Below are 26,743 nucleotides of genomic sequence, written 5' to 3'. Positions count from 1 at the left end.
TTTTTTTCTTTATTACAAAGCGATCACCACTTATCAAGGTCCGGAAGCCATTCAGAGATAAGGGTTATTGCATGTACAGTACGTTAGTGCGGGGATTAAATAAAAGTGTCTACTTAAGGAGACGGTTCATCAGGAATGTGTTTACGTTGGACCTGAAGACATGAAGGTTGTAGTAAGGTGGGAAATAGGCAGACAGAACAAAGTTCCACGGGCGTGCAGTTCTAAGAAAGATGCTTTGTTCATGGAATCTACGTTTTGATTTAGGCACAGATAAAGTGTGGGGAAATTTTCTGACAGTGGTTTCAGCAAGACGTGTGTTTTTTGTAATAGATTGGTGAAAGGATAAAACAAAGATAGGCTCGTAACGTCTCTTCTGTGGGAGAGAAGTTGCAGGGAAGATAAAAGGGAATCCCCCACGAAGCCACGAAGTCAATTTTGTATTCTGTCAATGGAGGATAAGCTGTTATTAGCATCTCCTGTGCAGATATAGCAGTAGTATTCACTCATTGGGCGTACTTGGCTTTTATATAGACAGAGAATTGTATCAGTAGTGAGCTATATTCTGGAGCGGTAGATGGATTCCACCATTTTTCCAGCGACCTCTGCAACAGACTATGTACGTGTTCCATTTAAGATCAGGAGTAAAAGTCAAGCCCAGAAGCTTGTCAAAACATGGGGGTTTTCCTAGACAAGAACAACCCATTTCAATTGATGCCAGATGGGGATCAGAGTGTTGATGATATAAAGATAGGAGCTTGGTTTTAGATGCATTAAAGGTAACCAACCACGTCTTCCCCCACTGTACCAGGCGCTCGAGATCAGAGGAGATAGAATCAGAGAGAGTTTTGTCATTTACAGCCTTTGATGTGTTGCCGTAGATGGTCATGTCATCAGCATAGATGTCAACGAATGATTTAAGTATGCGTTTAGGGAGATCATTGATGTAGATCAGGAAAAGAGCTCGACCCAGGATGGACACCAGAGGGACTCCATCATTAATACTGCAGGCCTTTTGTCCATCCCCCACTATTCTTATGATCCTATCAGAGAGAAATGAGTTAATGATTGAGAAAACATTTCCAGTTATACCGTAGCTGGAAATCTTGTGAAGTAGGGCTTTATGCCATACCTTCTCGAAGGCTTTTGATATGTCAAGAGCAACTGCTATAAAAAGGAAGCCTTTGTCAAGAGATTCACTAATCCTATGAGATATAACCGTTAGCACATCTTGCAGAACGGAAACCATATTGCGTGTTACTAAGAAGTTTATTTCTGCTGGGGTGGTTGACTATTTCTCTATTTAATATAGATTCCAGCAACTTACTCATTACACACAAGAGACTAGTATGGACTCTAGAGGCCCCACATAAGTGTACTGTATATGTATTATATAAGAATCGAATTATATGGGAATTGTATTATATGGGAATCAAATTATATGGGAATCGTATTATATGGGAATCGTATTATATGAGAATCGTATTATATGAGAATCGCATTATATCGGAATCGATTTATATGGGAATCGTATTATATGGAAATCGTATTCTATGGGAATCAGCTTATATGGGCATCTTATTATATGGGAATCGTATTGCAGCCGTACAAAGCGATATTAAATCGTTAAGAATGTTACGAAAGAAAATGAAGCAACATATTTATGAAGAGTAAGAATATCTCCGATATTTGCACTTATTGATAAATTAAAAGACTGTTCAAAAGTGAGTTACAAAATGTGAGCTGGTATTTAAGGCGAAATAGCAGGGGGGCAATCTTACCCATAATTTAGAAGCGTTTCAAAGATTGTATTTGACGGGCTTAGAAAACTACGTTAGACCGACCCTAGCAAAAGTAAATTATATTACATGAAAACAAAAAGAGTTTACAATAAGTAGGACGAAAACGTGCCTGTAATCCAGAATTGGTTAAAACTGAATATGCTAATTGTAAAATGTTTTTGACTCCTAATGGGTGTATGAGACGAATGGGTTCGCCAATCATTTTTATAACCACCGTCTGTGCTAAACAACTAATGAAAACGTTTCAAAAGTATCATAAAAATTGTCGAATTTAGGATTCAATCAGTTCGCAGTTAACTACGCCACGGACCGCATTTGATTCTTGGCCGCCATCTTGGTTACTGATCTGAAGTACGCCGCCATCTTTGTTCAACACAATGCCTCAAAACTTAACACTAATTTCACAGGGGTACTCTCTCCGAGAGCAAATGTGTACCGTGCCCAAGTCTATGAGCGAGGATATATACAGGATGCCGTGATTGTACAGCATTGTTTGCAGTTTATGACAGTGCGTTTAATGGCCAGACATTCTTAACGCTGATTGAGTATCAAGGCCTTATCTGAACATGGTGTCAAAGGGACACTAATCCCCATACAGAATATACCCTGAATTAGTGAGATAAGTCCTTTATAATATGCAAATAAAATTACGGACCATACAATTCTGCAAATGTTATTATTCATTAGTGTGTGTTACGTTTTTAGAACATAGCAAAGTGTTGGCATTTTCATATGTCACACTCTCTGTATAATGATTAAGATCTGTCGAACTATTAATTTACCCATTCGCTATTGCTAATTTTTTCTGAATTATATGCAGTAATCATGATTTTTAGAACTTGATTTAATTAAGCTGAAAGGCACGCCGTTATAAGAAGATAATACGAAAACTTGCGGAAGTGAAACAGTGGTGTTTGACATATTATATCGTGATATTATATCACGATATAATATATCACGGTGTTGTTTGACTTAGGAGTATATGTTCTACTTTATTTATAATTTTTAGATCTTTCTATCGCACGCACAGAATCCATTTAAATACACATTTAAAATAATATGATTTACTGGCAAAATGAATAGAAACATTTTCATAAAGTAAGTACAGTATTGTCATGACTCTATAAACCATTTACAAAATATTATGAATAAAATTAGTCAGATAGAATAGCGAGAATATAATACGCAAGATATATTTGTTGGCGATTGGTTATTATTCTCGGCGTTCTAATAGGGGTACAAAACATTATATATATATATATATATATATATATATATATATATATATATATATATATATACAGAGAGAGAGAGAGAGGGGGAGGAGGAGAGGAGAGAGAGAAACATACATGATTAGAGTGAGAAATTAAATAAATAAATAATGGAATATTTTAAAATGTTTAATACAGCGTATAAAATCTAAATATCCACACAGGAAAAAACACAAACGCTAGGATCTAGCTCCCATACTTTTCTATCTTTATTTATTTCTTACTTTTTTCTTTCGTTCTCCATCTCGCTGTCTATCCTTAAACACACACAGACACACACACACATATATATATATATATATATATATATATATATATATATATTAGATTACCCGTCAAATACATCAAATGCTATGAAATCTTTCTGTCCAGCTACTCGAGTTTTTTTTTTTTTTTAAATATAATCAAGAGTATATTATGTTTTGAATGAAGATGATTCTTCTAAGGTAAACATTGTAAGACATCTTCGCGTTTTACCGCATGTTCTCTGGGATTGCCTTCTCTCATTCTTTTAAAACAGAAATATAATTATGGAATTTGCAGATAGCGATGAATAAAATTATATCCGCCATTGTTTCGCTTTCTGCATATTTCTTTCTGGCTTTCATACTGTTATGTACAGGCATATGTATATTTCTTGATTCCAATTCATATTATAAGTTTTCATTTCTACATTAAATCCAAATAGAAATGTAGAAACAAAATAGTATTATATAAAATGCAAGCACCTCATAATTAAAATAATACTCTCCGATTAGCATATCCCTCTTAAAGATTATATTCAAGACTAGAAATTAGTAATATGTGAATCAAACAAATCCAGATGGATATGTTTTAAAGAAGACAGAAATTGGGGAGATCGAAATATATATATATATATATATATATATATATATATATATATATAGAGAGAGAGAGAGAGAGAGAGAGAGAGAATTTTAAGAAAATCATACACAAGGAAATTAAAAATTAGGCCTTAATGTAGACGTATTAGCTAACACAAAAATAACAAACTTCCTGTACATCACGTTAAATTTAGAAAAAAAAAACACATATTAACCCTACTTAATATATAACGTTACTCCAATATACGTAAACCCTTAGTCCAATCACACACCATCAATCATAAAACAGACTCTTAACTCGATCGTAAGTAGACTCAACAATAACTCAAGCGATGAAAATTCATTTAACAGGTCAAAAAATACCTATGAAACCGCTTTAAAAATAATGGATACAAAAATATTGATATCAAATATAAACAACAAACACTTATAACTATAATAAAATTAAAATTAGAAGAAAAAGAAATATAAGCTATGGAAAAAGTTATTTCTATGCGGCGTGGCAGCAGCACATTCTGGGGAGAACCATGGCTGGCTGGTACAGCAAACATAATCACTTTGAGGTATTATCTGGGATGATTATTTCATTTCAAACACACCAATGAATTAACTCATATTTCGTCATTTTTCATAATTATTGGATATGTTACTTATGTCGACAATCATTTTTTTATTATTTTAAACAACATCATCGCCCCACTTACTAAAATAATAACATTGATATATTGTCTTGTCTGATTATTTTATTGCAAACACACTAATCATTATATTACATATTATCATTTTTCATAATTCTTGGATATGTTACTAATTTTGATAATTATTTTTCATAATTTAAACCATCCTTATCGCCATTTCTTACTGACATAATTACTTTATGATATATTTCCTGGGCCGATTGATTTATTATAAACGCACAATCGATTAACTCATATTTAATCTTTGTTCATAATCCTAGATATGTTACTACTTTCGACAATAATTTTTATAAATGAAAACCCAAATTATGCTTTTCCCTCCTACTTATATAATATATTGGATATATTGTTTTGGCTTATTATATTATTACAAACACACCAATAAAGTAGCTCACCTTTCATCATTTTTCGTAATTCTTAAATATGTTACTAATTTCGAGAATAATTTTCATAACTTTAACCCACTATGTCGCTCCCCTTACTTAAATAATAACTTAGATATATTACCTGGGATGATTATTTCATTACAAACAAATCAATACATTCTTGGTATTCTCAAAGTATATATGTTTCACCTATCTTATCCAATCCCGGGTGACGCCGCATATTCTGCTAATATATATCGTCACCTATCTCATTCGATCCCGGGCGACGCTGAGTATTTTGCTACATGCTATATGTTTTCCATACCGGGCAACGCTTTCTGATTGTATGTATTTGCACATCTCATTCAATCCCTAGACTAACTTCATATTTTCCATCCCACTGTTGAAAATATACATAAAATAAAGTAATGTTTTAATCGTTAACTGTTTCTGCCATTTCCGAGACTGACTTCATATCGCCAACCCACTGCAAAACAATATGCATGAAATAATGTAATGTCTAAATAATAATCTGTTTCAGCCATTTTCAGGACTGACTTTATATCCTCAACCCACTGTTAAAAATATACATGAAAAAATGTAATATCTAAATAGTAAACTGTTTCAGCCATTTCCGGGATCAACTTTATATCCCAAACCCACTGCTAAAAATATACATGAAATAATGTAATGTCTAAATAGAAAACTGTTTCAGCAATTACCGAGACCGACTTTATATCGCAAACCCACTGCTAAAAATATACATGAAATAATGTAATGTCTAAATAGTAAACTTTTTCAACCATTTCTGGAACTGAATCATAATCTCCACCCTACTGTTAAAAATATATATTAAATAAAGTAATGTGTAATGCGTAAACGGTTTCACTCATTTTCGGGACTGATTTAATATATCCCACCCACTGTTAAAAATATACATGAAATAAAGTAATGTTTAAATCGTAAACGGTTTGAGTAATTTCCGGAACTGACTTCATATCCCGTAACCCACTGCTTAAAATATATTTGAATAAAGTAATGTTTAAATAATAAATTGTTTCAGCAGCTTTTCCAAAGTAATACATAAAAACATTAACACGGTTAGTGATTAGGTATCTATTGCTTCAATATGAATTTCTAAGTGTAGTATCAGTGTCAGCATTCCAGTGACTTAAATGCCCCCTTTTTTGTCTTGGTTAATGGAGGAGAAATCATTCATTACTGATACAATTGTTATTTTTGTTATTGACCTGAGTGACCCTTTTGGGGAGCTGGTTTCCCCCTAAATTTTTGACCGACCTTATATACAATTTCGCCCTTGTGGGGAGGCAAGTAGACAAAAAAAATAATCAGAACAGACATTTTCCAGGGCATTTTATAATTAATCAGGTGTAACACTTCCAGGGCATTTTGTAATGAAATCAGTAATAACTTTTTTCCAGTTACTTTTTTTAATATTAAAACTTTGTTACATTAAACATAGTACCTGTTCACAATGCCTCCCCACGGGACAGATTTAGACACCAGTGTCGTTTTTTTAACGTGGAGAAAAAATTGTCTTAATCGTAAAGGATTTCTCTTCCACTGAGAGAGAAGAAATTGAAATGTAGCACCTGAAGAACAGATACTACATTTGATCTTAGCCAAAAGGCCAAGAAAGACAAATTATTTTTATTAGCTTTGCCTCGACAGCTACCCGATTTTTTTTTTTTTTTTTTTTTTTTTTTTTTTACTTTAAGGTTGACAAGGTTGGTTTGGAATATTCCACTTTCCTTTTTTAGGGATGCACAACATGATAAGGGACGGAGCGATAAGCGTAAAAAGATGATGATGATGATGATGATGATGATGATGATGATGATGATGATGATGATGATGATGATAGTAGTAGTAGTAGTAATAATAACAATAATAATAATAACAATAATAACAATAACAATAACAAAAATAATAATAATAACAATAAAAATAATAATAATAATAATAATAATAATAATAATAATAATAATAATAATAATAATAATAATAATAATAATTCTCTATTTGTCACGGTCGCGACTGAGGGTCTGCCAGCTTCCAGTAGGGATTAACCTGTCCTTTAGATTTCGTTTGACGGTGTCCCGAAACCTGAGCTTATGTATGCCTATGCCTCGTACCCCATCCTCCAGTTGTGAAAACAGTATCTATTTTGGTAGTCGGGAGTTCTCCATTCGGTTTACGTGCCCAGCTCATCTCAGGTTTTTCCGGATGAGCAGGTCATACATGCTTGGGAGGTTGGCTTGTGATAGGATATCCCTGTTGCTAACAAAATCATACCACTTGCCATTTAAAATCTGCCAGAGGTGTCTCATCATATATGTGTTGAGCTTGCTGGCTACCAGTTTGTACACTGACCAAGTTTCTGCACCGTATAAGAGTGAAGAGAGGACGATGGCGCGGTACACCAAACATTTAGTTCTGAAAGTCAGGTCTTTATTTTGCCAGGCCTTTTGTTTGAGTTTTCCATAGGATATGGAGAAGTTAGCCATTCTTGTATAAATCTCCTCGTCCATTTTGTTGTTGTTCATGACCATGGTCCCTCGGTATTTGAATTTGATGACATTGTAAAGCTCCTGGTCCTGAATCTTAATTGGTTGGCTTGTTGCTGGTGATCCAGGGGATTATTGGTACATCATTTCGGGTCTCTTGATGTTAATCCTCAATCCGAAGGCCTTGGCTGATCCTGCGAAACGAGTTTTTATGTTCTGAGCATCCTCGTTACTATGCGCTACAAAATATGGTGACATCAGAAAACATGAGCTCCCGTACGAGTATCTTTGTTATTCTATTTGCGGCTTTGTATGCATTGACATTGAAAAGGTCTGCTCCCGGCCTAGATCGTAGAAAAGCACCCTTATCAAAATTTCTAAAGGCATGCCGAAGCACAACTGACAGGTAGAGTGAGAAGAGCGTTGGAGCGAGAACGCACCCCTGTCGGACACAATTCTGCACGTCGAACGGATCGGAGAGCTCGCCCTTCAGCTTAACTGTGGCTTTCTGCCTGAATGAAGGGCTCTGACAAGGCTGGGGAAGTGTGCAGGAAAGCCAAGCTTCAGCAAGACTTCCCAAAGAGTGCTTCGATCCACCGTGTTGAAAGCCTCCGTAAAATCCACAAAGATTATGTGCAGCCCTATATTTTGCTCCACACACTTTTCCTGGATCTGTTTGAGAAAGTAGATCATATCCGCTGTGCCTCTGTTTGCACGGAATCCACATTTTGCCTCAGGTTTCAACGTGCGCTGTTAGCCTATTCAGGAGAACACGAGCGAACACCTTCCCAGGGACTGAAAGTAGTGATATACCCCTGAAGTTACCGCACAGCCTGCGACCTCCCTTTTTAAATACGGTCGCTAGCTGTACGACTTTCCAATCTTGAGAGCCAGTTGCAGTTGTCCAGGCACTCTGTATGATTGTGCAGAGAGTGCTAAGTAGTTTTTGTCCTCCTCGCTTGAAGATCTCAGGGTATGTGCCTCAGACCCAGCTCATTTGCCATCCTGTAACATCACCACTGCTTTGCATATTTCAGGGCATCTGTTCATCCAGTGCTGTGTCGGGAACTGCTCCAGGTAGATTATTGCTCGTTCGTCAATGTCTGGCGTCTCGTTTAGCAATGTTTTCAAATGCCCAGTCCATCGTTTTAGAAGCTCGCATTTGTCAATAAGGAGAGCGGAATTGTCGCTTGCAAGTAGTTGATAGGGATGGCTAATATTTGGGCCCCAGACTGCTCTCATACTCCCAGAGAGACCCTTCATGTCATTGGTGTCCGCCAGAATCTGTAGTTCAGCAGCCTTAGCCATCCACCAACTGTTCTTAAGTTCCCTACACCTGCTCTGGAGCTTTCTATTTGCCTTAGCGTATTTTGCTCTGATGGATCTAGTGTTCCTGAACAACATTGAACCTCTTGCAGCGTATCTCTGGTTGATGAGTTGCTTGATTTCTTCGTAGTTCTCATCGAGCCAGTCCCCATGACGTTTCCCGACCAACCCGAGGCACTCTTTGGATGTTTCATAAAGAGTTTTTTTGAAGGACAGCCAATGTGAGTTTACATCTCCGGCTGGTTCAGCAAGTCTCTCATTGAGATCATTCACCAGCTCTTCTCTTACATTTTGACGCTTCAAGCCGTTGGCATCCAGATTCTTAGGGGGTGGTTCTTTATCTTTATTTTGCGTCTCAGTTTGAATCTTGCTTGTGTCTGGATCATAATATGGTCAGTGTTGCAGTTTGCTCCCCTCATTGCTCTCGTGTCCAGGATATTTAGGAGTTCACATGGGGGAGTGATGACGAAGTCAATGAGGTGCTGTTTACTTCTAGACAACATCCAGGAGTTCCTGTGAACATGCTTGTTTTTAAAGAAGGTGTTGATGATGCAAACTGATGCTCAGTGCAAACTGAAAGGAGGAGATCCTCATTTGAGTTGACATTCCCCCATCCATACTTCCCTAGTGCTCTGGGCCAAGTGATATAATACTGTCCTACCCTGGCGTTAAAGTCTCCCATGAGTATGATCTTTCCAGTTTTGGTACGGATGCAAGTGTCCTGCCTAACTGATGGTAGAATATATCAATAGTTTCCGTAGAGTTTGTCATAGTCGGAGCATATATAGCTATCAGTGTAAACCAACGGTCTTCTGATAAAGGTAGCCTGAGTGTCATCAGTCTGTCATTAATCGTATGGGGCACTTCTATCAGTTTAGTCACTAGCTCGTTTTTAATGGCTAGTCCGACACCGGATTCTCTTCTCTCACAAGAGGCCTTGCCACTCCAGTAAATTGTGTAGCCGGACTCTCATTTGGAACCACTCTCTTTTTACCTGAGTTCACTCAGGGTTGCAATATCGATGTCATATTTTTCTAATCGCACGATATAATCACACTTCTTCTTTCTGGTCTTGCCGAATCAGACCTGTCAAGCGCCGTTCGTATGTTCCACGATACAAACTTGGAGTTGGGTGTATTGTGGATCTTATTATCCTGGGCGACGCCCTGCCAGTATGAGTTCTTTTTCTGTTTTCGTTTCATGCTTCGTAAGGAATTTGCTGTCAAGATAGTTTAAGGATGAAGTGGGTTTTGTCAATTGCCATTTCACCCATCTCCTCCAATGGGGTACGGCAGACTGGCAAGGATTACCCAAGACGAGTCGGCAGCTCATTGGTCGCAGTGACTAGCCAGAATGAGTGATATCAACTTTCTCAAACTGCCTTAACAGAACCCCACAATTTCTGGTTTTTCTGTTAGGGTTGAGCTTCCCATAGATCCCTGCACTTTTAGTCTGAAGTTCAGTTTCCAGTGGCGTCCGACTGGAGACCATCACAGAGTCTTGACTGACAGCTACACTTCCATACATCTGTCACGCCCTTGGGTGAACGGTTCCGCAGTGGTGGTGGATGGCAAACCAAGATGCACTGGATCACGTTATGGAACCGATCCCGCGCGCACACATCGACACAGAGAGAGAGAGAGAGAGAGAGAGAGAGAGAGAGAGAGAGAGAGAGAGAGAGAGAGAGAGAGACACACACACACACGTATATACACACACGCATATGTATATGGGTATACCCGCAAGCACCTATATTCATAAACACATAGAAAATCACATCGGTATCCATGCACCAACCAACATACGCCTATGTACAGATACATACATAAACACAAATTCACCTATTAAAAGCCTCCATAAACCCGCATAGATGCACAGATGCACCTGTATATTTACAAACACCCACCACACAACATATACATACACAGATCCAGGGTAAATTCCTATTATAAACATTTACTTATAAAGAATCACACCCACATGCGACCGGTGCTTATAGGCACACACACACACACACACACACATACACGCACGCCCACACACACACGCACATATATATGCATGATGCTAGTTTGCCGTTGACACCCCAAAAATGAGGGTTCGTACGCCCTTTGAAAGGTCGTCTTTTTAATCTTTCTGGGAGAATAGCCACTCTCCTCCCCAGACAGTTGGGGGACCGGTTTAGTCGCCGGTAAACCGAGCATGCGACATGTCCTACTAGGTTACATGGTACCAGGAGCATATGACATGACCTGATGACCTGACTGTAAATAATAATAATAATAATAATCATAATAATAATAATAATAATAATAATAATAATAATAATAATAATAAAAATAAAAATCCGGACAAAAACAACCATACTAGAAATAAAAAGAAAATACTAATAAAGAACAAGATAAATACAACTGTAGATACCGCATATTTTGCTCAGTTCCAAATAAATGCCTAACCAAAAGAATAGTTTGCCACATTATTGCCGAATGTTACATCCAACGTAGCTGATCAGCGGATTGGTTCCCACCAGTTTTGGCAAATAGCAAATAGGATCCTGAACAGAAGTGTGCGTTCAATCCCAACCATTATCAATGGACCTGATGTAATCTCGTCAGCATCAGACAAGGCCAATCTATTTGTCAAGAACATTGCAGCAAATTCTACCCTATGCGACGTAGGAAATCAACTCCCCACATCTCCTCCTATAACACAGAACACTCTAGGTAACATACAAATATCTGTGCATGCGGCACCCAATCTAATCAAGAACCTTGATTCCAGTAAAGCAACTGACCCTAACGGCATCCTAATTATAGTGTTAAAAATGTTTCAACCAGAACTTGCTACCGTACTTACGAAACTGTTTACACCTTGCCTTAAGAAGAAGTGCTTTCCAAACCCCCTGGAAAACCTCATCAGTATGCACTGTATTTAAGAATTCAGGTGATAAGTTATCTCCCTCTCAGTACAGACCAATAAGTCTCCTGTGTGTTGTGATTAGTGAATCTCTTGACAAAGTCTTCCTTTCTATAGCAATTGCTCTTGATATATCAAAGGCGTTCGACAATGTATGGCATAAATCCCTACTTTACAAGATTTCCAGCTACGGTATAACTGGAAATGTTTTCTCAATCATTAACTCATTTCTCTCTGATAGGACCATACGAGTAGTGGTGGATGGACAAAAATCAGAAGCCTGCAGTATTAATGCTGGAGTCCCTCAGGTGTCCATCCTGGGTCCAACTCTCTTCCTGATTTATATCAATGATCTCCCAAAAGACATACTTAAATCATTCGTTGACATCTATGCTGATGACACGAGCATCTATGGCAACACATCAAAGGCCGTAAATGATGATGTTCTCTCTGATTCTCTCTCCTCTGATCTTGAGCACGTGGTACAGTTTAGAAAGAGAAGGCTGGTTACCTTAATGCATCTAAGACCAAGCTCCTATCTCTACATCATAAATGCTGTGATCCCCATCTGGCATCAATTGAAATGGATGGCTCTCGTCTAAGGAAGACCCCAGGATTTGATAAGCTCCTGGGTTTGACTTTTACACCTGACCTAAAATGGAATACATACATCAAGTCTGTGGCCAAGGTCGCTGGGAAAATGGTGGGACCCTTCTATCGCTCCAGAAGATATCTCATTAATGATGCAATTCTCTATCTATATAAGAGCCAAGTACGTCCAAAGATGGAGTACTTCTGCCAAATCAGGGCGGGGCAGCAAAAACAGCCTATCCTGCCTTGACGGAATACAAAATAGACTCCGTGGTTTGGTGGGGGATGCCCTTTTCCCTACCATGACACCTCTGTCCGACAGAAGAGACGTAGCGAGCCCGTCATTGTTCTATCGTTACTTCCATGGAAGGTGCTCGTCTGAGCTCCATTCTCTGTTCCCCCCTCCCCAATCTTTCTAACAAAACACCCGACTAGCTGAAACCACCGTCAATAATTTTCCCCATCCCCTATCTGTGCCTAAGTCAAAACGTAGATACCATGAAAAAAGATTCTTTCTTAGAACTGCACGCCTTTGGAACTCTTTTCCGTTTGCCTGTTTCCTTCCCAACTTCAACCTGGATGTTTTCAAGTCCAACACAAACAAATGCCTGATGAACCGCCCCCCTAAGTAATGACACAATTCTCCAATACTATTACTACACTATGCCTTTGATTACTGTACATACAAAAACTCTTATCACCGAGTGGCCATTGGGCCTTGATAAGTGGTGAACTCCATGTAAAAAAAAATAGGATCCTGAACAGAAGTGTGCGTTCTATCCCAACCGTTATCAACGGACCAGAGGTCATCTCGTCAGCTTCAGAAAAGGCCAAACTATTCGCCAAGAACTTTGCAGCTAATTCTACCCTATTCGACGTAGGCACTCAACTCCCCATATTTCCTCCTATAACATAGAACACGCTAGGTAACATACAAATATCTGTGCATGAGGTAGCCAAGCTAATCAAGAACCGTGATTCCAGTAAAGCTACTGGCCCTGGCGGCATCCCGATTATAGTGTTAAAAACGCTTCAATCAGAACTTACTCCCATACTTACGAAACTGTTTAAACGTTGCCTTAAGGAGAAGTGCATTCCAACACCCTGGAAAACCTCATCAGTATGCCATGTATTAAAGAATTCAGGTGATAAGTCATCTCCCTCTCAGTACAGACCAATAAGTGTTCTGTGTGTAATGAGTAAGTTGCTGGAATTCATATAAAATAGAGAAATAGTCAACCACTTCAGCAGAAATTAACTTCTTAGTGACATGCAATATGGTTTCCGTTCTGCAAGAACTACCACAAATGTGCTAATGGTTATATCTCATAGGATTAGTGAATCTCTTGAAAAAGGTTTCCTTTCCAGGGCAATTGATCTTTACATATAAAAGGCCTTCGACAAGGTATGGCATAAAGCCTATTCCACAAGATCTCCAGCTACGGTATAACTGGAAATATTCTCTCTATCATTAACTCATTTCTCTCTGATAGGATCATAAGAGTAGTGGTTGATGGACAAAAATCAGAGGCCTGCACTATTAATGCTGGAGTCGGTCAGGAGTCCATCATGCGCCAACTTCTCTTGCTGATCTACATCAATGATCTCCCTAAACACATACTCAAATCATGCGTTGCCATCTATGCTGTTGACATGACCATCTACAGCAAAGCATCAAAGACTGTAAATAACAAAGCTCTCTCTGATTCTCTCTTCTCTGATCTCTAACGAGTGGTTCAGTGGGAGAAGACGTGGTTGGTTACCTTTAATGCATCCACAACCAAATCCTATCTTTACATCATCAACGCTCTGATCCCCATCTGGCACCAATTGAAATGGATGACTCTCGTCTAGGAGAAGCCTCATGTTTTGACAAGCTTCTGGGCTTGACCTTCACTCCTGATCTGAAATGGAACACGTACATCAAGTCTGTTGCCAAGGTTGCTGGAAAGATGGTGGGATCCTTTTTCCGCTCCAGAAGATATCTCACTTCTGATGCAATTCTCTATCTATATAAAAGCCAAGTACGTCCAAGGATGGAATACTGCTGCCATATCTGGGCAGGAGCTGCAAAAAACAGCCTATCCTTCCTTGACAGAGTACAAAATAGACTTCCTGGCTTAGTGGGGGATGCCGTTTTCTCTTCCCTACAACCTCCTTCCCACAGAAGAGACGTTGCAAGCCTTTCTTGTTTTATTGTTATTTCCATAGCATGTGCTCGTCTGAACTCCAATCACCTCTCCCCTCACCAATGTTTTACAAAAAATACTCATCTAGCTGAATCCACTGTCAAAAACATTCCCCACTCTTTATCTATACCTGAATCAAAACGTAGATTCCATGACCAAAGCTTCTTTCTTCGACCCGCACGCCTGTGGAACTCTCTTTCGTCTGCCTGCTTCCCTCCTGCCTACAACTTGGATGTCTTCAAGTCCAACGTAAACGATTTCCTGATGAACCGCCCCCTCAAGTAGACACTCTTAATATCCACACTAACGTACTGTACTTACAATAACCCTTATCCCTGAGTGGCTTCCTTGCATTGATAAGCGGTGACCACCTTGTAAATAAAAAGAACATCCGAATAACAAGAAACATTACGTAGTGATGAATTCCTTAGATATCAAAAGTCGATATTATGACCACATAAGTACATTCAACAATAAAAAACGCCGTATGGAAACAAAGCTAGCAAATAAATACTGGGAACTCAACGAAAGCTGCCGTTAGCCGTTAGTTGAATTGAAAATAGTAAGACAAGCAAACACCTGCAGATATATGGAGGACCCATGTAGATGATGCCTTCATGAAACACCAACATCTATTAAACCGTAGGAGAGAAATAGCGAACAACTGTGTTCACAGGTTAAAATTTACTCTAGGATAGAAATACAAAATAAATTTAAAACTACCAAAAACAATAGAAAATAAACAAATAAATAAATAAAATAAATAAACATACATATACATAAACTATCATAATATATATGTATATATATATATATATATATATATATATATATATATATATATATATATATATTAGATCTGGAAGGGGAACCATCAACATGATCTACTGTTTACGCCAAGTTACAGAGAAGGCACGTGAGGAAGATCAGAATCTGTTTGTCGTTTTTATCGACCTAACCAAGGCGTTTGACTCTGTCAACAGAGTCGCATTTGGGAGGTTTTGAATAATGTTGGCATCCCTTAAAAATATTAAATGTAATAATATCCTTTCCCGAGAATATGGAGGCACGTGTAAGAGCAGACGGAAAGTTCTCTGAGACATTCAAGGTAAAAACCGGTACGGAAGAGGGTTTTGTTATGACACCTGTGATCTTTGGCATCTTCTTTTCAATCATGCTCAAGCATGCTTTTAAAGATTACACGCAAGATGTCCATTTTGAGTTTAGAACTATCGGGGTCTTTTTAATCATTACACATTCAAAAGTAAAACACTAACAAGAAGAACCATGGTTCGTGATTTTCTTTTTGCAGACGATGCTGAACTCGTGCCCATTTCATCTGAAGAAGCACAAGAATTGGTTGACAAGTTTTCCAATGTTGCAAAAGCATTTGGTTTGACGATTAGTATTAAAAAGACAGAAGTTATCTACCAACCAAAGCCCACCCCGTTGCACCAAGGTGGTGTGAACATTCCGAGACCAGAATATGTGGAACCACCTCAGAAAATCTTAGTGAAGTATGTTAACTCCTTTGCATATCTCGGAAGTAAGATGCATTCGTCAGCATCACTTGATGATGAGATATTAGCAAAATTTCAAAGGCGACTGATGCCTTCGGTAAACTGCGGTCAAGATTAAGGAATGAAAGAGGGTTGAGTCTAAAGACCAAAATCTCAGTTTATCGTGCAGTGATTGCTTCGATACTCCTGTATGGATCGGAAGCCTGGGCCCCATACCGTAGGCAACTGGATACATTCCATAAGCGTTGCCTGGGCCCCATACCGTTGAGCAACTGGATACATTCCATAAGCGTTGCCTTCGCAGTATATGTGGATTAACATGGAAAGACAAGGCTCCTAACTCAGGATTGTTTGCTAGGTGCGACATTTTAAGTATTGAGGCCTTCCTGATGAAGTCTCAGCTTCGCTGGGCTGGTCACCTTGTTCGCATGGATGAAAACCGTCTTCCTAAGCAACTAGCATACAGTCAACTGCAAGAGGGTATTTGAAATGTGGGTCGTCCATTTCTGAGGTACAAGGATAAGCTGAAAGATAATCTTAAGCACGCAGGCCATAACCCAAAAACGTTTGAAGGAGATGCTGCGGATAGAAAATTGTGGAGGGAAAAATGTTTTGCGGGTATTAAAACATACATTGACACACGGCTATGGAATCAAACAAATCTTCGTAGAGCAAGAGTAGGAACATCACCTTCCCAGCCTGTATCCTGTGAGTCGTACAGTCTGGTTTGTGTGAGCAGAGCGAGTTTCGTGTCGCACATACGGCACAAGCATTGAAGGCAGAGTGAAACAGAGTGCGAATTTTTGGCCCTCATGCGTCGAACACGACGGGAGAGTACATTATATATATGTATATATATAAAATACCTTAAGAAAAACCTAACCTAAATTTAGAACATGTCAAGACACTAGATACCTAGGCCAAATAGAACACAGACAAAGAATCAGAGCAACACGGGGTCAAATGGGCCTTTGTCCTATAAGTGCAGGTTCATTGGCTGATAGGAAGGGCGCGGTGGATACTAGAAAGCTGATTGGCTAACTAAAATCTCAATAGAAGTTTCGTATATAAAAACGACAGACAACCACAACATTCGCACATACACCTGAAGAACGTCTGTGTCTGTGTGTGTCTGGTCACGAATAGGCTTCTATATGGTACACTATTATAGAAAACTGATCACATATAATAATAAAAGATGTATCCAGATACATAAATGGGTATGTTTGATCTGGCATAATGATGATTCATTAAAATTGTGGGGTCTGCTTACGGGGCTGGTCCAAATAGATGGAAATAAAAAATCAAGAAAAAAACGTTTACAAGTTTTTTTTTTTATATAAATGTATATAATAATACTTTGATAAGTATGTTTTAAATTAAATAGGGCTGGTATAATAAAATTGTGGGGTCTGCGTTCGCGCCTGCCCTCCATAGAATTGAAATAGGCACAAACTTTAATAAGACTTTTCATATCTATCTACGTAAGCATACTTTGATAATTATGTTGCAGTTTGAAGACATATGGTATAATAAAATTACGGGGTGTTCGTCCGCGCCTGACCTCCATAGAATGGAAATATGTCACAAAGTTTAACAAGGTATTTTAATATAGATCCACAGAAAATTGTGATAAGTGTTTCAGTATGAACAGGTTTAGTATAATAAATTATGGGGTTTATCTATTTTATTTTACTTTCATCATATTTTGCATTGGTTTTGATACCCCCAAATTCGAAGCTATCTCTTTACAACCTTTCCTTTTCATAACCTATCATACTTTCATAAATCAGAATCCATTTTCTGTAGGCTTATTTTTGAACCCAGTCAACGACGGGTACTTTTGCTAGTATATATATATATATATATATATATATATATATATATATATATATAAAATAAATTTGGCATTATCTTAGTTGCACATCTATCTAGCTATCAATCTATCTCTCTGTCACTCCCTCTCTCTCTCCCTTTCTCTCTCTCCCTCTCTCTCTCTCTCTCTCTCTCTCTCTATATATATATATATATATATATATATATATATAATAGGTTCACAATTATTGGTGACCCTACTAAATTTAAATATTCAAATAATTTTACCCGATTAAAATTGGCCGTGCTGATGAAGTCAGAGATTGCTATGCTGATGAAGTCAGAGATGGCTTCGTGGCTAGGTTCCCACTCCCGGCCAGCGGTAATCGTGACACCTTGCACTTATGATTACCGAAAGAATGAAACGCTAGTGTCCGTAGGTATTTGAAAATGACCCTAGTATTAAATATGTCAGCCCCTAAAATCACGATGTTTTGTTGTTTAGCAATTTAAAGTAGAAATGAACGCAATTAAACTTAAACGCGCAAGCGCAGATCATGATCATGTTGAAACACTAGTGTCATGGCTTAATTGGAATTTTATATATATATATATGTATATATATGTATATATATGTATATATATATACGTTGTATATATATATATATATATATATATATATATATATATATCTTTATCTTGAGTTGAGCATATTGGAAGGATATACACGATATACCATTGCCGTATTAAGCGATGCTCTTTGTGTTAATAAATCGAGGTTAGGTATTCGGACGATGTGAAAACATCGTTTATTCTTTCGGTTTCGATCCTAGCTTAAGGCAGTTGCCTGTTTAGCTGTTCCGATGAGCTATGATACAGCGAAGCAGTACCGCATGTGGATGCCTTATATATATATATATATATATATATATATATATATATATATATATATATATATATATACGCTGTGTGTACAAATTATTAACGAGATACCATTTTTTACCAGTTTCAGAAACTTACCGTTAGTTGCATATCAAAAGCTTTGAAAACGTTGACAATGCTTAGCTGCGCGTACTGTGAAATTTTCATACTGTTCCGCGCAATATAAACAACTTGACCTCGTAATTGCTTAATCAGCGGTATTTGATGTGTGTAAAATTAGACAGTTTTTTTCGTCAATAAAATGGGTCGTAAAGGTGTTTTAAGTAGTTCTGAAAAGAATACTATAACAGAACAGCTAGCAAAATTTAAAACTACCTTCGAAATATCGAAAATGATAGAAAGAAACTATGTAGAACTATTGCAAAGACCCTACAAAAGTACTTAAGACAGCTGATGAAGGTAAATCTAGAGTTGTTTCACGCCGTTTTCTACTCCATATTACACGTGAAATTTTAAGAACCCTGGGCAGACAAGTCTTTAACCACGCTGAATTTAAGAATTCTCAAAAAGATATCGCCTTCCGAAAGAAGTGGCAAAGTCTATTAAGCATGTCACAAAGCCTCCATTAAAGCAACATCACATACAAAACCGATTGAAATGGGAAGAGGACAGCATGAAAACGGATTTTTTCAATGTTTTGTTCACCGATGGAGTGCGTGTCACTCTTGGTGGCCCTGATAGCTGGAGCAAGGGATGGGGCCTAGAGGAACGACATCTTCATCAGCATTTAAGGCGCCAACAAAGTTGTGGTTGGGTAATGATTTGGGCTGGGATTATCGAAAGTACTTTAGTTGGCTCATGGACCAGACGTAAAAACGACATCAAATTCTTACGTAGTTTTTTTTCTGAAAGAAGCAATTTGAACCATGGCTGAAGAAAAAAAAAGTTGACGTACAGAATAACCATTATTGTTATGCAGGATAAGGCTCCCTAGCATGTAGCAAAAAAAAAAAGCAAAGAGTATTTGCAACACCTTGTGTTCTCTGAGCTACGAAAGTTGGAGAGGTCTATGAATTCACCAAATTTTAACCCAACTGAGAAACTTTGGAGTATCATGAGGCGACGCCTCTGTGCAAGTGCAGGCCAATTTAAGAGCAAATATGAGTTCTGGAATGCTCTCCGATGTATCGCGAGGAATAACTGTTGACAAATCCCAAATTTGACTAATTCTGTTGACCAACGTCATTTATAAGTAATTCATAAAAAAAGGATCGCATATTCCCCTACTAATTGTGGCAACTTTTATATTGCTATGTAGTTATTGTGTTCTAAACATTTTCCTACTTCATTTAATATTTGAAAATTATTTCAATAAACAAGTTTTGGGTATATTGTGTTTTTCTCAACCTCATTAATAACTTGACACACTGAAATCAACAGATATTCCTATCTTCTGCCATAGTTTCGCTAATACTGCTTTAAATACTCTTATTTTCTGAGTGGAGTAGCTGAATAGTATTGTAAGCACTTTCTCAAAGTTTCATGGATTTTTATTCACTCGTTCCTTAAATTTTTTAAGAAATGTAAACTCGTTGATAATTTGATACGTAGTATATATATATATATATATATATATATATATATATATATATATATATATATTACAATGTTTACCTCAGAAAGATCATCTTTATTTTAAAAATGATATACTCCTGATTATAATAAAAACCTCGAGGTAGCTGATCAAATCATCTTGCACAGAAAAGCCTCATAGCACACTATGACTCGAATATAAGATACTTCTCCGATTCCTACAACTCCCTTATACTCAGGTCACACATATCCGGGGTTCTTTTATCCAGGCTACACTGTAAATTAATAAGGCTCTAATTTGAGATCAGAGAAAATCTCTCTTATACAGGTTTTTCTTATAACCAAATCGCTGATATACGGGTTACTCTGTATTTTATGTATTTGAGGGGTAATTATGCATATTTGTACACTTTTTTATGAATTTAATTAATTTGGATGTCATTAAATGTTCAAATAAGAATTAGTAAAAATAACTAATTGTTTTCTTGTTTATATGATTAAAAGTAGCATTTCTATTCATTCAACATAATTTTGCAGTCGATCTCGATAAAACATTCTTCCTTAATAGATGTATATGTAGACAACTGATACTCACATAAAAATTGAATGCTTCAAACTTACATCGAATTGATTGTCTTTGCAATAAATGAATTAGTTTTTGGTTAGATATATTGTTTATGTGTGTCACAACTTCTAAAGGCCCAGAAGCCATTCGGGAATAAGGGTTATTGCGTGTACAGTACCTTAGTAATTGGTAATTTGATAAAGTGTCTTACTTAAGGGGGCGGTTCATAAGGAATGTGTTTATGTTGGACTTGAAGACATCCAGGTTGTAGTCAGGTGGGAAACAGGCAAACGGAAGAGTATTTCACAGGCGTGCATTTCTAATAAAGAAGCTTTGTTCATGGAATCTATGGTTTGGTTATGCTACAGATGAAGAGTGAGGACAATTTTCCCCAGTGGTTTCAGCAAGACGGGTGTGTTTCGTGAAAGATTGGGGGGAGGGGGTTAGGGATTGAAGCTCAGACGAGCACTTGCTATAGAAGTAAAGAGAAAATAAAGACAGGCTCGTGGCGTCTCTCCTGTGGGAGAGAGATTGCAGGGAATATAAAGGGGCATCCCCACTAAGTCAGAAAGCTTATTTAGTACTCTGTCGAGGCAAGATAGGCTGTTTTAGCAGCTCCTGCCCAGGTGTAGCAGCAGTACTCCATTTTTTGTCGTAGTTGGCTTTTAGATAAAGAATCACATCAGCAGTGAGATATCTTCTGGAACCGTAGAAGGATCCTACAATTTTTCTAGCGACTTTGGCAACTGACTTGATGTACGTGTTCCATTTCAGGTCAAGAGTAAAGGTTAAGGCCAGAAGCTTCTCAAAACATGGAGCTTCCCCAATATGATAACCATCCATTTCAATTGGTGCCAGATGGGAATCACAGCGTTGATGATGTAAAGATAGGAGCTTGGTTTTAGATGCATTAAAGGTAACCAACGACGTTTTCCCCCACTGTACCAGGCGCTCGAGATAAGAGAAGAGAGAATCAGAGAGAACTTTGTCATTTACGGGTTTTGATGTGTTGCCATAGATGGTTGTGTCATCAGAATATGTCATCGAATGATTTAAGTATGTGTTTAGGGAGATCATTGATGTAGATCTGATAGAGAGTTGGGCCCAGGGTGGACCCCTGGTGGACTCCAGCATTAATACAGAGTGGCACTGCTTTCTGCCATCAACCACTACTCTTATGAGCCTATCAGAGAGAAATGATTTAATGATTGCGAAAACATTTCCAGTTATTCCGTAGCTTGAAATCTTGTGAAGTAAGCCTTTGTGCCATACCTTATCGAAGGCTTTTGATATGTCAATAGCAATTGCCAAGGAAAGGAAGCCTTTTTCAACAGATGCACTAATCCTCTCAGATATAACTATTAACATATCTGCTGTAGATCTGGCAGAACGGAAACCATATTGCATGTAACTAAGAAGGTTATTTCTGCTGAGATGATTGACTATTCTCTATTTAATATGGAGTCCATCAACTTACTCATAACACACAGCAGACTTATTGGTCAGTACTGAGAGGGAGACGACTTATCACCTGAATTGTTAAATGCACGGCATACTAATGTGGTTTTCCAGGGTGTTGGGTAGCAAACCTCCTTAAGGCAACGCTTAAACAGTTTTGAACCTTTTTCAACACTGTAATTGGAATGCCGTCAGGGACAGTTGCTTTACTGGAATCAAGGTTCTTGATTAGCTTTGCGACCTCACGCATATATTTGTATGTTACATAGCCTGTTGTCTGTTATTGGAGGAAATACGGGTAGGTGAGGCCTTTGTCACATGGGGTGGAATTAGCTGCAAAGTTTTTGACAAATAGTTTGGCCTTGTCTGATACTGAAGGGATGACCTCAGGTCCATTAATGATGGTTGGATAGAACGTACGCTTCTGTTCAGGATCCTGTTTGCTATTTGCCAAAACTGGTGGGAACTAAGCCGCTGCTCAGCTACTTTGGATTATTCGAATCTCGCATTGAAAACTATTGTTTGCAATATTATTTCTGCACCATCATCTCAAATATTGTTAAATAAATGTCTGTACTCAACGAATTGTATGCTTAAATGCGGTAAAATTACTGCCTTCTTTTTTTATTTTAGTTTGACACTTTTTGCAATCTATCACAAAGCTGCTATCCCGCAACGCATTCTCCACTTGTTCTGAAACATAGAAAAACAACGTTGAAAGTGAAATAATCCAAGTAACAATACGTCGATGAAAAAACTCACAAAATATTTGTACACACAATTTTTTGCTGACGAATTAGCACGATGCCTTGGTGATGTTTATGATACTATAAAATATTTTTAGCACTAAAAGAGAATAATGCAGGGATATGAAGAGAGAGAGAGAGACAGAGACAGAGCGAGAGAGACAGACAGAGAGATGAGAGAGCAAGGCAAGGAAAATGATCGAGAAAACTAATAGATAAAGGAAGGGAAAACATATTTGAAGAGCGACTGACTTTTTATGAACCTTAACTCATCACAATTGGCACTTTGTTTTCATCGTAACGCTTCATTCGGGCGGACCTTTATTTTCCTTCTTAACGAGAACGCTCAACACTTTCGAAGGGATTATAACACCATCAGTTTTTGGCATGATGTTTTTATTGCTATAAAGGACACTAATAAATTAGTTCTAACAAATACAAAAACATAATAAACCGAAAAAAAGCAACACATTTATTAACACCCTAGCGCGCGGCAACGGGACATTAATTTGAATTTTATTTTGATTTTTTATTCTTATTTTTCGTTGCAATAGAGGAAGCCAAATTTATTTTCGATATGCGAGAGTGAATGCTGGTGAACGTCGTAATTTTTGACTAAATGTCAACAGATTCATTAGAAAGACTATGTGCTTGGAATGACACATTTAACTATTCATATTTGCATGATTTCAAACAAAACGACTTATACTTCATTTTAATATTTTATTATAGTTTCAAAACGTATAAGTATATATCACATGTGTTGCTTCCCGACGGGATTTCATTCTTTTGTGGAGGAAAATTTATTGAATGCAGATATTTTCTTTTCAGACAAACAAGAGTAAACGCTTATTTATAAATATATTTGGAAATGTTATATAGAAATATTGACGTTGCTTTTTATAAAAAAAAATATTTATATTATCGAAGATGAGTATCATTATATTTTGGTTTTTAAATAGTCATTTCAGATGTATCAAATTTCTAGAGGGAGTGTTTAAATATTACGGCATGCATACTAAGAAATCATGAGTCAAAACCCATGCACACGTATGATCAGGCCAGTATTGCTAATTTACATTTTAAAAAAATATATTTACATTGATTTCAAATATAAATGGTCTTTTTTAGGAGTTTGATCGTATATATCTTTAATCTTCATTGATACTTAATATTGTTGGCAAGTGTATATAATTACATTCTTATTTACACCATATGAAATGATTTAAGGACTAACAACTTAGAACAGAAAAAATTTAAGCAACTCATTAAGTAAATCAAATTAAAAGAGTAGGTACCGATTTGTAAAAGTGTCTATATATTTTCTATCATCATCAAGGCCAAATATTCTAGGATGCCTCGCTCCCTATATATATATATATATATATATATATATATATATATATATATATATATAGGGAGCGAGACATCTTAAATATATATATATATATATATATATATATACATCTCTGTGTGTATATGCATATATATATATATATATATATATTACTATTTCATTTAATGACATAGCTCAATATAAGATATGCTTTCATGCGTACATTTCCAGTATTTATCTAAACAATGCTTAATGCATAAATTGAACTAAGTAGCATGTTAGGACAAAATATATAGTAATATCATAAATAATTTTATAAATAAAACTAGCAAATTATCCGAAATATTAACCACACCGACAATAACGTATCTAACTACACCTAGGTTGAAAGTAAGTCGGCTTTCCATACACAAACACTTTCCCATAAAATATACAAACAGAAAGAGTGAATCCGAGGTCAACTGTCCTTTTGGTATATAAGAGACTGGCCATTGACTGATTAGGATGAGCGCGGCTACAATTAAGGAGCTGATTGGCTATGTAGCAAATCTAATACCATGTGTTTATATGAAAATGCGCGAGAATCAAAACACTTACCTTAAGTCGACCAGATTCCCACGAGGATGAAACGCGGGATACTCTGTGTAGCTTAATTGACATATATATTTTAATAAATGCATATATATATATATATATATATATATATATATATATATATATATATATATATATATATATATATATCCCAATACCAGGAGCAAGGCCCTTGATTTTGAGAGAATTATATATGCATATATATATATATATATATATATATATATATATATATATATATATATATATATATATATATATACACATATATAATATGTGTGTGTATTTATGTATGCATGTATATAATATATATATTTATGTATATACTTAGATATACACATGTGTATCAATCATAAACTATTAGTTTCTGTTTGTTCTCTGAATATGTTGATACTAATTACATAATATATCATGATCCATACATTTATCTGTATACGCGATTGTTCTTTTACAACATAACATTGTAAATACGCAAATAGCATATATATATATATATATATATATATATATATATATGTATATGTATATATTTATATATATATATATATATATATATACGTGTTGAGTTCTTACAAAAATATTATGTTTTTACATAGATTTGCATTTATTAATACGCAGACACATATGTGTATACACCCCCGTATATATATATATATATATATATATATATATATATATATATATATATATATATATATATGTGTGTGTGTGTGTGTGTGTGTGTGTGTGTGGTTGTGGGATTATTCATACACACCTCATATTTAATATTAATTCTCTATAAAGTATGTTATTGTACCCAATATATTGTAATGATTTCGGAAAATAGAAAAAAGTCACTTAGGTATTATCGGCTATAATTGAATGGTAAAACATACGAATCTCTAGCCTTATTCTGTAGTTACTAAGGTGACGCCGGTTATTAAACCACGGCTACTTCTCCCCGCAAAATATTTTAAATTAAACTAAAAAGTAATAGTGTAACATTGAATTAATCGTATACATTGATTTTACACCGGTGTTATGAGATGGAAGAAATAGGTCAAATTAAGACCGGGATTTAAATATATCTTAAGCAAATATATTAAATAAAATAATATACACAAGATTCCTGTATGGTAATATATATATATATATATATATATATATATATATATATATATATATATATATATATATATATATATATATATATTACCATACAGGTATCTTGTGTAAATAGTTAATGATAAATAAAATAGGTTAACACTGAATTATGTTTAATTTAATTTCAATGAACTTCACGCTCATTTTAATAATAATAATAATCCTCTAATTTTATTTTATAATTTTTGTAAAACATTTTTATTATTTTTTATTATTATTTGTTTATTTTAAAGATATTTTATAATTATAAATTAAGTTGTTTATTTTGTGTGCTTCTTGCCTTTTGTAACTCGATATTTATTATTTTATATGTTCTCATATGTGATTTTTTCTCTTTTTATATATATGTAATTTGTAAAATGTCTTCATATTATATATACAAGTTTTTTTGTCACATATGTTTTCTAAAATGGCTGGGTAATAAACAAAACTGTCTACTTGCAGTCAGGATACTGATGAATTTCATGCCCCACTTTCTACGTTAGATATATACCAGGCACCTCCGTATATTAACAAGTCATACAATACTGCTATTTCATGGAAAATTCAAATCCAATTTTAAG

The 26,743-nt window shown here is 36.2% G+C and overlaps 1 non-coding gene across 1 annotated transcript; it reads right to left on the bottom strand.

Moving 5' to 3' along the window:
• Positions 1-6,438: 6,438 nt before the first annotated feature.
• On the bottom strand, positions 6,439-6,642 carry LOC145284108 (U2 spliceosomal RNA). Its single transcript, XR_013868798.1, has one exon. It is a non-coding gene; the product is annotated as a U2 spliceosomal RNA (small nuclear RNA).
• Between the last annotated feature and the right edge of the window lie 20,101 nt (positions 6,643-26,743).

Source organism: Euprymna scolopes, chromosome 1 (genome assembly GCF_053919585.1).
Source record: "Euprymna scolopes isolate OS-2025 chromosome 1, ASM5391958v1, whole genome shotgun sequence".
Lineage (NCBI taxonomy): Eukaryota > Metazoa > Mollusca > Cephalopoda > Sepiida > Sepiolidae > Euprymna > Euprymna scolopes.
Note: the sequence above shows the minus strand (reverse complement) of the source record. Positions and strands in the feature narration are given on the sequence as shown.